Source organism: Trachypithecus francoisi, unplaced genomic scaffold, assembly GCF_009764315.1.
Source record: "Trachypithecus francoisi isolate TF-2019V2 unplaced genomic scaffold, Tfra_2.0 Lachesis_group3, whole genome shotgun sequence".
Classification (NCBI taxonomy): Eukaryota; Metazoa; Chordata; class Mammalia; order Primates; family Cercopithecidae; genus Trachypithecus; species Trachypithecus francoisi.
This window is the reverse complement of record NW_022681468.1, coordinates 66,961,154-66,972,811: the sequence shown is the minus strand read 5'-3', so window position 1 is coordinate 66,972,811 and position 11,658 is coordinate 66,961,154.

The following is an 11,658-nucleotide window of genomic DNA, read 5'->3' as shown; positions in this document are numbered from 1 at the left end:
AATTTTCCCTCTTCTTTTATTATTCTACCTAGCACTCTATTTTATTTATTTTTTCAAAAAACTAGCTCCTGGACTTATTGATCTTTTGAATGGTTTTCCATGTCTCAATCTCCCTCAGTTCAGCTCTGGTTTTGATTATTTCTTGTCATCTGTTTGCTTTGGTGTTGGTTTGCTCTTGGCTTTCCAGTTCTTTTGTTGTCATGTTAGGTTGTTAACTCGAGATCTTTCTAACTTTTTGATGTGGGCATTTAGTGCTATATATTTCTCTCTTAACATGGCCTAAGCTGTGTCCCAGAGATTCTGGTATGTTGCACTTTTCTCATTGGTTTGAAAGAACGTCTTGATTTCTGCCTTAATTTCATCATTTACCCAAAAGTCATTCAGGAGTAAGATATTCAATTTCCATGTAATTTTGTGGTTTTGTGAGTCAATTCTTTAGTCTTGATATTTGATTGCATTGCTGTCCAAGAGAGAGTTTATTATTTCTGTTCTTTTGCATCTGCTGAAGAGTGTTTTACTTTCAATTATGTGGTGAATTTTATAGTATGTGCCATGCTGTGATGAGAAGAATGTGTATTCTGTTGTTTTTGGGTGGTAGTTCTATACAAGTCTATTAGATCCATTTGATCCAGTGCTGAGTTCAGGTCCTGAATATCTTTGTTAATTCTCTGCCTATTGAAGGCAGTCTAATATTAGCGGGGTGTTAAAGTCTCTATTATTGTATGGGAGTCTAAGTCTCTTTGACAGTTTCTAAGAACTTGCTTTATGAATCTGGGTGCTTCTGTGTTGGGTACATTTATATTTAGGATAGTTAGGTCTTCTTATTGAATTGAATCATTTGCTATTATGTAATGTCTTTGTCTTTTTTGATTTTTGTTGGTTTAAGGAGTTTTGTTAGAAACCAGGATTGCAACCCCTGCTTTTTTTCTGTTTTCCATTTGCTTGGTAATTTTTCTTCATTCTTTTATTTTGAGCATCTGAGTGTCATCACATGTGAGATGGGCCTCTTGAAGACAGCGTACCAGTGGGTCTTGGTTCTTTGTCCAGCTTTCACTGTGTCTTTTAATTAGGTCATTTAGCCCATTTATATTCAAGGTTAGTATTGATATGTGTGGATTTGATCCTGTCTTCATGGTGTTAGCTATTTTGCAGACTCGTTTATGTGATTGCATTTGTGTACTTCAGTGTGTTTTTGCAGTGGCTGGTCCTTCGTTCCATATTTATTGGTTTCTTCAGGAGCTCTTGTAAGGCAGGTCTCATAGCAATGAATTCCCTCAGCATTTGCTTGTCTGAAAAGGATCTTATTTCTCCTTCACTTACAAAGGTTAGTTTGACCAGATATTAATGGGTTGAAATTACTTTTCTTAAGAATGTTGAATACTGGCCCCCAATCTCTTCTGGCTGGTAAGGTTTTTGGTTGGGAGGTCTGCTGTTAGTCTGATGGGCTTCTCTTTGTAGATGACTTGACCTTTCTCTCTAGCTGACTTTAACATTTTTTCTTTTATTTTGTCCTTGGAAAACCTGATGCATCAGGTATGCATCTTGGGGATGATCTTCTCATGAAATATCCTACTGAGGTGTTCTGTATTTCCTGAATTTGAACATTGGCCTCTCTAGCTATATTAGGGAAGATCTCGTGGATGATATCCTGAAATATGTTTTGCAAGCTGGTTCCATTCTCCCCATCTCTTTCAGTTACATCAATGAGTCAGACTCAGTCTCTCTACATATTCCTATATTTCTCAGATGTTTTGTTCATTTCTTTTTGTTCTTTTTTCTCTATTCTTGTCTGATCATTTTATTTCAAAAAAACAGGCTTCAAGCTCTGAGATTCTTTCCTCTGCTTGGTCTACTCTGCTATTAATCTGATAATTGCATTATGGAATTCTTGTAGTGTGTTTTTCAGCTCTATCAGGTTGGTTACTTTCTTTTCTAAACTGGTTATTTTGTCTGTCAGCTCCTGCATTGTTTTATCATTTTTAGCTTCCTTGAGTTGGGTTTCAGTGTATTTCTGTAGCTCAGTGATCTTCATTGCTATCCATATTCTGAATTCTATTTCTGTCATTTCAACTTTCGCAGTCCAGTTCAGAACCCTTGCTGGAGAGGTGATCTGGTCATCTGGAGGAAAGATAGCACTCTGGGTTTTTGAGGTTTCAGCATTCTTGCACTGATTCTTACCTTTGTGGAGGTATCTACCTTCAATCTTTGAAGTTGCTGACTTTTTGGATTTTTTTTCCCCTGTTATCCTATTTGATGACCTTGAGGGATTGTGGTATAAGGTAAATTCAGCCAACTGGCTTCTTTTCTGGGAGATTTTAGGATTCTCAGTTGAGAGCCAATGCTTGGTTCTCAACTCCTGGACTGCATGCTCTAACTCTGAGGACTTGTATTAGGCACCAACTTTGTTCTCTGGTTTCTCAAAGTCTGAAATCTTCTGCACTTGGGGAGCCAAGGTGTGGCAGCTGTGGCAGAGTGCTAACGGTGCTGGTGTACCTGCCTCCCTGCACGTGCTCACCACAGTGATGGAGGAAACACAGCAGGGGGAAGGGGTGAGGCTGGGAAAGTAGGGAGAGGGAGCAGGGGTCCCTGCTGCAAATTGTATGCATGGTGGCACTGGAGGTGGTATTGGTGCAGGGGTGGAGCACTGGTGGGCACAGAACTGTGTGCCTTCTGTGTACCCCACAAGCAGGAGTTATTGCTCAGGCTGTGGGAGGATCCCCTGCTCTCTGCACAGTGTGAGCACGAGGGCAAGGTGCTGGTGGGGGTGGGGCTTGCTGACTCTGTGCCCACCAAGGCTGTATTTGTAATTGTAGTCAGCAGGGAAAGGGGAGGCAGACTACACTCTCTAATGCTGGGGGTGGGAAAGGAAAGCAAAAACTGCCTATGCAGACACACACGAGCAAAGCAATGTGGGAGTTTCTGTGAGTCCTGAGGAAAGCTGCGGTATGAGGAGGAAGCAGGCAGGCTGGTACACGGCCATAGGGGCTGCCTCATTGGAGCTCTCCACCAGTCAGGCATAGTTGGATAGCATAGAAGCTACTGTGTGGGCTCCAATTGCACCTGAGACTGCCCTGCAAGCTGGTGTGGCCAGTCTGGGACCCCAAAGAGGGCTCAGGTCAGACCAGCCCTGTCTGCTGGGCAAAGTCACCCTGCAGAGATCAGGTCTGACAGTTCTCCTAGGGCTGAAGTCTCCTATGGGAGCAAGTCAAGCCTAGGGGGATGGCCATTCCCAGCCATGCTTCACTCCAGACATCCCCACACCAAACCTTCTGGACTCCAGTGCTGATTTTTGATTTTTTTTTTCCCTCCATTATCCTGTTTGATGACCTTGAGGGATTGATTGTGGTATGAGGTAAATTCAGCCAACTGGCTTCTTATAGATTTTCTTCTAAAATCTTGCGATTTTAGGGTTCTCAACTCCTGGACTGCACGCTGTAACTCTGAAGGACTTGTATTAGGCCCCTACAGCTGGCTTGCTGCCCCTACTACTTCTTTAAGCAGCTCTCCCTGTCAACTCAAGTGTCCATGGTAGTTGTAAGGTCAGCTGAGAGAAAGGAAAAATAGACCCAAAGTCAGGCAAATAAGTTTATTGAACCTGCCGGCTGCTCCACTACAGACAGAGGAGGCAGCCCTGAGCTTACAAAATGAAGGGTTTATATGGGGGAGAGAGACCCTGAGGCTGTTTATTGGTTAACTTTGCCATATATCACCTTGTGACATTTACAGTAGCAGCTAGATAAAGGAACTTACAGGAGGGTGTAGGTAGTTTGTTTATGCTTCCCACAACCTTCCCCTGTGTAGTCTGGATGACTTGTAGTTGGGGTTTACTGCAGCAAGGCCTGACAAGTGAAGTCTGCTGGCTCTACCCCAGCACCTGGGTAAGGGCTTAGAAATGTAAAGAGTCTAGGGGGAAGGGTGAATGGCACAGAGAAGAGTTGCAGTGCATTAAGGGGAGGGGTGGGCAGTACGGAGGGGTTTTGGGGGAGTGTTGGCAGTACCAAGAACCTTGCTGGGGCAGTTTGTCCCTAACAGTGGTCAAGGAGGTTGGCCTGCTGGGATTCCAGAATTCAGTGGTAAGAGCAGGTTGCTCCATGCCAGTTCAACTCACCTGTTACCCTGGAGCTACTGTGGTCTAAAAATGAGTACCAGTGCATGGTAGCCTCATGCAAGGTTCTCAGTTTTCTCCCGCTTCAGCCCAGCTTCTGTGTCTTCCCTCCATCCATTTTTGGTGCCTTTCCTATGAAGATTCATTAAAAGCATGCCCATTATCTCAGTCCCTTGGTGAGAGCTGTTCTTAGGTTTTAAATTGGTATCTTGACTCAGTTGTGAGGCCCTGGCTAAAGGATAGTCAGTTACCCTTCCTGAATAGGTGATTAAGTCCGCACCTCCAACCACTTCCCCAGGAGCCAGGCCATTACATACAAAGCCTAATTTCCCCAGGGTCAGCCCTTAGGCCCCACAGCTCATTGAAATTATTAATGCTAGCCAACCCTAACCATGCTAACCCTAACCCTGCTTGCCCTGCCTGCAGAAACCACAATAAAGGCACTTGCCCTCAGTTGCCCTCTCTCGCTCTGCCTCGTGACTGCAGTGCTTCTGCTGAGTGTTCCTGTGTTTCTCCCCAGGCAACTGTGAGGCACAAAACTGTGAAACTCGTTCCGGTTTCTCCTAATCTGTTCTGAACTCACCATACCTTGCTCAAGGTAATATGGTTAAAGCAGAAGGAAGGGAAAGAAGAAAGGGAAGGAGGGAGGGAAGGAACTACTTTAATTGGTTCCTAAAAGTAGCATGTTTCTTTTGAGTAAAACTCAGCTTAAGCTGACAATATTTGAATGGAGTGTAAGCTCTTTATAAAAGGGTAAAATGTAGCAACAGTTTATAAACATAAGTTGTGACTCCTACAAATTGATCACTACATGAGTCAGGCCATGTGCTTATATCCAGTTACCTTATCTTATGTACTCCCGCAAAAGCTCCGTAAACTACTATTATATATACGTAAAAGACAAGACTCTAAAGCACAAAGACACTTAAAAATTGTCTAAAATCACAGAGCAAGCAAATGGTGGAGTTAGGATTTGAACCCAGGTTTATCTATTTTTATTTATTATTTTTTAATTTATTTATTTTATTTATGTATTTTATTTTATTTATTTTATTTATTTTATTTTATTTTTGAGACAAAGAGTCTCGCTTTGTCACCCAGGCTAGAGTGCAGTGATGCGATCTTGGCTCACTGCAACTTCCACCTCCCAGGTTCAAGCAATTCTCCCTGCCTCATCCTCCTGAGTAGCTGGGATTACAGGTGTGCCCCACCACACCCAGCTAATTTTTTTGTATTTTTAGCAGAGATGGGATTTCACCATATTGGCCAGGCTGGTCTCAAACTCCTGACCTCAGGTGATCCACCCGCCTCAGCCTCCATATATGCAGGGATTACAGGCGTGAGCCACCATGCCTGACCGAACCCAGGTTTATCTAAATGCAGAACCTAAGCTCTTAAGCCATACTATCTATCTCCACTACCTCCAAGTAGCTGCTAATCCAATAAATATTTATTGGGCATATGGCAGGCATACTATTATGGGTTAGAGAACAAGATACCAAACAGATACTCAAGATATTCAGTTTCTAATGAAAGATTATTTATCTATAAGTACTAGATTACCTGATAGGCATTAGATGAAATTTTCTCCAGGCACTACAAATATATAGCTATTTATTTGATTAAGCAACATGTTATAGGATACCAATGAAAAATGTTCTACTACTACTATCTGTTGCCACTTCCCTCAATGTGCACACACACACAGACATACAGACACACACACCACACACACACATTCTACTAAACTCATTTTTTTTTTTTTTTTTTTTTTTTTGGCTAGTTCTGCCTTTGTCCAAGGTTAGAATCTCAAGAAAATCCCATAAATTTTATATGGTTACTCTCAAATAATAACAAGTTCTCAGGTCACTCTTAGCTGAAGGAAGTTGTTCTTTCAATAATTAAAATGTGTGGTTCAGTGTAATCATCAAACCCTACATATCTTTCACAGTTAAGACTTCTCCCAGGTCAAGCCCCCTCTAGCCTAGGAAGCCTGAAGTAAGAAAGGCAAAAGTGGTCACCAGCACCTGCTTCAATTCCCTGCCTTGCTCCTCTGCTCCTCTGTTTCCACTTTGTTTTCTGACCCCTTCAGGGAATAGGTCTTAAGCTGTGCTCTGGGCTTGGTGGATGTTTCTAATCACAAGATACCTCTGTATGTTTCTCAGAGATTCAATATCTTCCACTGGAAATCTCCCATTGCATGTCCCAGAACAGAGGTCATATCTTGCTGGCCTCTTTTAAGCCCTAATTTCAGCCCCAACATTCTGGGGGCCCACGCCATATAGACTATCATGTTGGAATCCAGTCAATAGCCCACCACCACTGCCCATCACTTTCAGCTCCTTTGAAGGATTGTTCTAAGGATGTTTCTCTCTTCTGCCTGGCCCTCAGAGGAAACGTCATTACCCAGCCATTGGTGCTAAACTACATTGGTGCAGTTTTTCCCCACAACAGCCCAATGGCTTTTCACCCTTAGAGCCCTTAAGTCTAAGGAAGATGTCAATCCAGTAGGTCCCTTAATTTTTTATGTCAAATTCTGTCTCCCACAGGCTTGAGGTAAAGACAAAACGTTGGGCTGTCCTCCTCCATGAAAACACTGCAATAGAAGACCAGTTGCTGGGGTTCTGAGCCATTCCAGAACTCTAGCAACTGGTCTTCTCCTATCCCAGTGCTTTCACACACCAGATGACCACATCCTTGGCATGTCTAGCACCTCACTTTGGAATAGGGAGATGCTTGGCAAATTTTGTTTTGTTCTCAACCTTTGAGGCCTTAGCCAAAACCAAGATAGAGTCTCATTTAACATTGTTTCAAAAACATAAAGAAAAATGCTCAGGAGAATAAATGACACATCACAGTAAAACTTGTCTATATAATCATTTTCTAATATTTTCCATTAGGGAATAGAGATTGGCCTTCTAATTTTGACTGTCCCCCTAGAAATGTCCTGTCAATATGAGTAAATTGTTAGCCCTCAGAGGCTTCACCTAAAATTATATATATATATACATATAATTATTTAAAGATTGTTGCATAGTCTTTCCAGGAAAATATGGCTCTGTCATTTGAGGCTCACATGATGGAGTGGTTATTTCAACATCAGTCGTTTTAGTCAATAACATAAGCAGAAGACATTGTAGCCCTCCAAATTTAAGCCAGGCATACAGACCCCGGTACCTGTTGGCAGACTTCTCCAAAGTGAGCACCTCTTGATTTATGAATAATCTGTACTTCCAGAATCACTATTTTCTCCTGTCTGTAGGGACATACCACCATCTCAGGAGTCCAATAAAGTTCAAAATGTTCTGACAACATCAGAAATTGTATGAAAAGAATAGTGGCATCTCAAAATTTAAATATTTTGTTCTCTTCAAGTACTGACCAAGAACGGAAGAGCCTTCATGGAAGAGCTACTTGAGGAGTTCTGGAAAACAAATCTTTAGTGCTCAGTCCTTTTTTCTGTGTTGATGCGTCATTTGAGGCACTGCTATTTATGAGCCTACAGCTGAGGACTCTGTAGTGCCAGACAACTTAATCTTCCCTGATGTTGTGGACTGAATGTTCATGTACCCCCTTTCCACCAAAATTCATGTGTTGAAGCCCTAACCCTCGGTGTGGCTGTAACTGGACTATGAAACTAACTAAGGTTAAATGAGGATAGGGCTCTGATATGATTAGTGTCCTTACAGGAAAAGACACAGAGAGCTCACTCTCTTTCCTTCTCCATGTGCACACACTGAGGAAAGGCCATGTGAGGACACAGCAAAAACATGGCCATCTGCAAGACAGGAAGAGCATCCTCACCAGAAACTGAATTGGCTGGAAACTTGATCTTGGACTTCTGGCATCCAGAACTGTGAGAAAATAAATTTCTGTTTTTTAAACCGCCCAGTCTATGGTATCTTGTTATGGCGGCCCAAGCTGACTAATATACCCAATAACCTAGCAACGGAGGAGAGGACAAAAAGACATTTCCTTCCTCTTTTTCAAAATGAGATCCCATAAAATTCCAAGGATGTGTAAAAATATTAATATCTTGCTTTTACATACTATGTTTATACGCATAGTTCTATTTATTCTTCACAATCTTTCAGTTAGTCAGATATAACATTAATAATCCAATTTTACAGATGAGATAGAATGAAGCTAAGCCAAGAGCTTTTGACTCCTAACCGGATGCAGATGCCTTAGAGTATTCCTACAGATCTTTCCATTCCTGAGTGTGCTTGCAATTAGAGCATTTGGGGGAAGTCCTTTACTGGTTCAAGAATAAAACAGTAGACTCCAAAAGTTAGTTCTTAACAGATAAGCATAATTGCAAAGAGAATGGTAGCCATAAATAATGTTGAAGAGAAAAAAATGTTTAAAGTTGGAATTGTGCTTATTTTCAATAATTTTCATTATTAATTTAGAGTTATAGTAATTTCCACCTTTCAATGAAAGCTTTTTTATATACACTTTGACTTTGGACATCTGTGACACAAAGGAATAAATCTTGGTCATTTCTTGTCCTTGAACACATTATGTACAGCTCCTACTAGGAGAAAAAGCTCAGCTACAATGTTCAGAACATCCACACTTCTGATTAATTTGAAGCAGCGGAACATTTAAAGAAATAGGTACTTTCTGGAGGACCAATGCTCTACCTTCCATTGAGAGGTCCTTCTATAGGCCTTGGTGCTATATTTCAAAAATCTAGGCTCTGAATGGCACACCATTAATAAAGATTTAGCAGCCAACTAATTGCACTAACATGACTTTAGTATAGAACAACATATACTTTTAGGCTCATCCTTCTGTTGTATAAATCAATGATGAAAAACTTCAAAAACTGGACCAATGTTAGACTGCTTAGGATAATTGATTTGGAACACGTTTAAAACATTTTTTATCCATCTATGAATTCTTAAAAATTTCTTACGCCTAAGAGACAGCCAAAAAGGCCTTTCACTGACCTTTGGTATTGACTCTTCCTAATAGAAAATGTCTCTCTTTGTTCCCATTTCAATGGCTCTTGAGGATGACTACCTAATGCTGGGGAAAATGTTGGTTGCTTCTAGCAGGCATGCCTGTCCATATCAACAGTTATACCATTCTACTCGTTCAGTTCAGTTTCCATTGTACTGGAAAATGAAGACCAGACCTATCTCTGAGTATTTATTTCTCTCCAGATTGGCTGTCAAAAGCTCTTTATGTTGAATTTCCTTCTTATTTGGCCCTCAAAAGAGTCAGTCTCTCCTAATTGATCTTCAAATGATTATCACATTCAGAAAAAAAACGGAATATTTTTCTAATATACAATTAGAAAAAATACAAATTTGAGTTATAGTAGTATTTTGTTTGTAGATTTTTTGTGTGTATCTAGAGAAAAGAGATTTTAAAATTGGAAACATAAAAAATTAATGAAAAAATTAAAAATGATTTAAGGAACCATAAGTAACCTAAATATCCACTAATAGAGGGTTGGCATAGATCAGATGTAATACGATAAATATGTAGCTATATAGAGATTTATGATGATATTTCCGTTCAGTAAAGTGTTCTGCTTCTAATGTAAATGATACTATGGCACCGAAGCTTCTGCTTCTACATAGCAGACTATGCACATAGGTGTTTATATCTCCTTCCTCAAAAATGTCTATACAAATAACAGCAAAGAAAGATGGAGGGCAGTTATCTCAGCCCTAGGAAAGGAAGATAAAGCCATCAGCAGACCAGAAATTTGTTAAAATCTCTAAAAGATAGTAGGTAGATGGAATTAGATAAGAATGAAGAGGTAAATGTCCCAGCACCAAGGACACATAGTTCCAAATTAAAATAAGTAAATGCTGAGCATAATGAACGACAAAGACCAATATTTAGAAATACCTCCACAAAATTTTGTAACACACCAAAGATAAAAAGAATATCCTAGAGGCTTCCAGGAAGAGGCTTTGGAAACCAGTTACATGAGGCCCTTACTGTGAGGTTTATTATCTGCCTTTTTTTTTTTTTTTTTTAATACTTTAAGTTCTGGGATATATGTGCAGAACATGCAGGTTTGTTACATAGGTATACACGTGTCATGGTGGTTTGCTGCACCCATCAACCTGTCACCTACATTAGATATTTCTCCTAATGCTCTCCATTCCCTAGTTCCCCACTCCCCAACAGGCCCTGCTGTACGATGTTCCCCTCCCTGTGTCCATGGTATTCTCATTGTTCCGCTCTCACTTATGAGAACATGTGGTGTTTGGTTTTCTATTCCTGTGTTATTTGCTGAGAATGATAGTTTCCAGCTTCATCCTTGTCTCTGGAAAGGACATGAACTCATCCTTTTTTATGACTGCATAGTATTCCATGGTGTATAGGTGCCATATTTTCTTTATTGAATCTAACATTGATGGGCATTTGGGTTGGTTCAAAGTCTTTGCTATTGTGAATAGTGCTGCAATAAACATATGTGTACATATGTCTTTATAGTAGAATGATTTATAATCCATTGGAAATATACCTAGTAATGGAATTGTTGGGTCAAATATATTTCTGGTTCCAGATCCTTGAGGAATCTCCACACTGTCTTCCACAATAGTTGAACTAATTTAAAATTCCAACAGCATAAAACTGTTCCTATTTCTCCACATCCTTTCAAGCATCTGTTGTTTCCTGACTTTTCAATGATCACCATTCTAACTGGCATAAGATGGTATCTCATTGTGGTTTTGATTTGCATTTCTCTAATGACCAGTGATGATGAGCTTTTTTTCATGTTTGTTGGCCACATAAATGTCTTATTTTGAGAAGTGCTTGTTCATATCCTCTGCCTACTTTTTGATGGGTTTTTTTTTTCTTGTAAATTTGTTTAAGTTCCTTATAGATTCTGGATATTAGCCTTTTGTCAGATGGATAGATTGCAAAAATTTTTTCCCATTCTGTAGGTTGCCTGTTCACTCTGATAATATTTTCTTTTGCTGTGCAGAAACTCTTTAGCGTAATTAGATCTCATTTGTCACTTTTGGCTTTTGTTGCCATTGCTTTTGGTGTTTTAGTCATGAAGTCTTTGCCCATGCCTATGACCTGAATGGTATTGCCTAGGTTTTCTTCTAGGGATTTTATAGTTTTAGGTCATACGTATAAGTCTTTAATCCACTTTGAGTTAACTTTTGTATAAGGTGTAAGGAAGGGCTCCAGTTTCAGTGTTCTGCATATGGCTAGCCAGGTTTCCCAACACCATTTATGAAATAGAAAATCCTGGACAGATGTGGTGGCTCACGTCTGTAATCCCAGCACTTTGGGAGGCTGAGGCTGGAGGATCATGAGGTCAGAAGATCAGGACCATCCTGGCTAACATGGTAAAACCCCGTCTCTACTAAAAATACAAAAATTTAGCCAGGCATGGTGACCCACACCTGTAATCTCAGCTATTTAGGAGGCTGAGGTAAGAGAATCACCTGAATCCCAGAGGCAGAGGTTACAGTGAGCTGAGATCATGCCACTGCACTCCAGCCTGGGCAACACAGCAAGATTCCATCTCAAAAAAAATTATATATATACATACACACATACACACACAC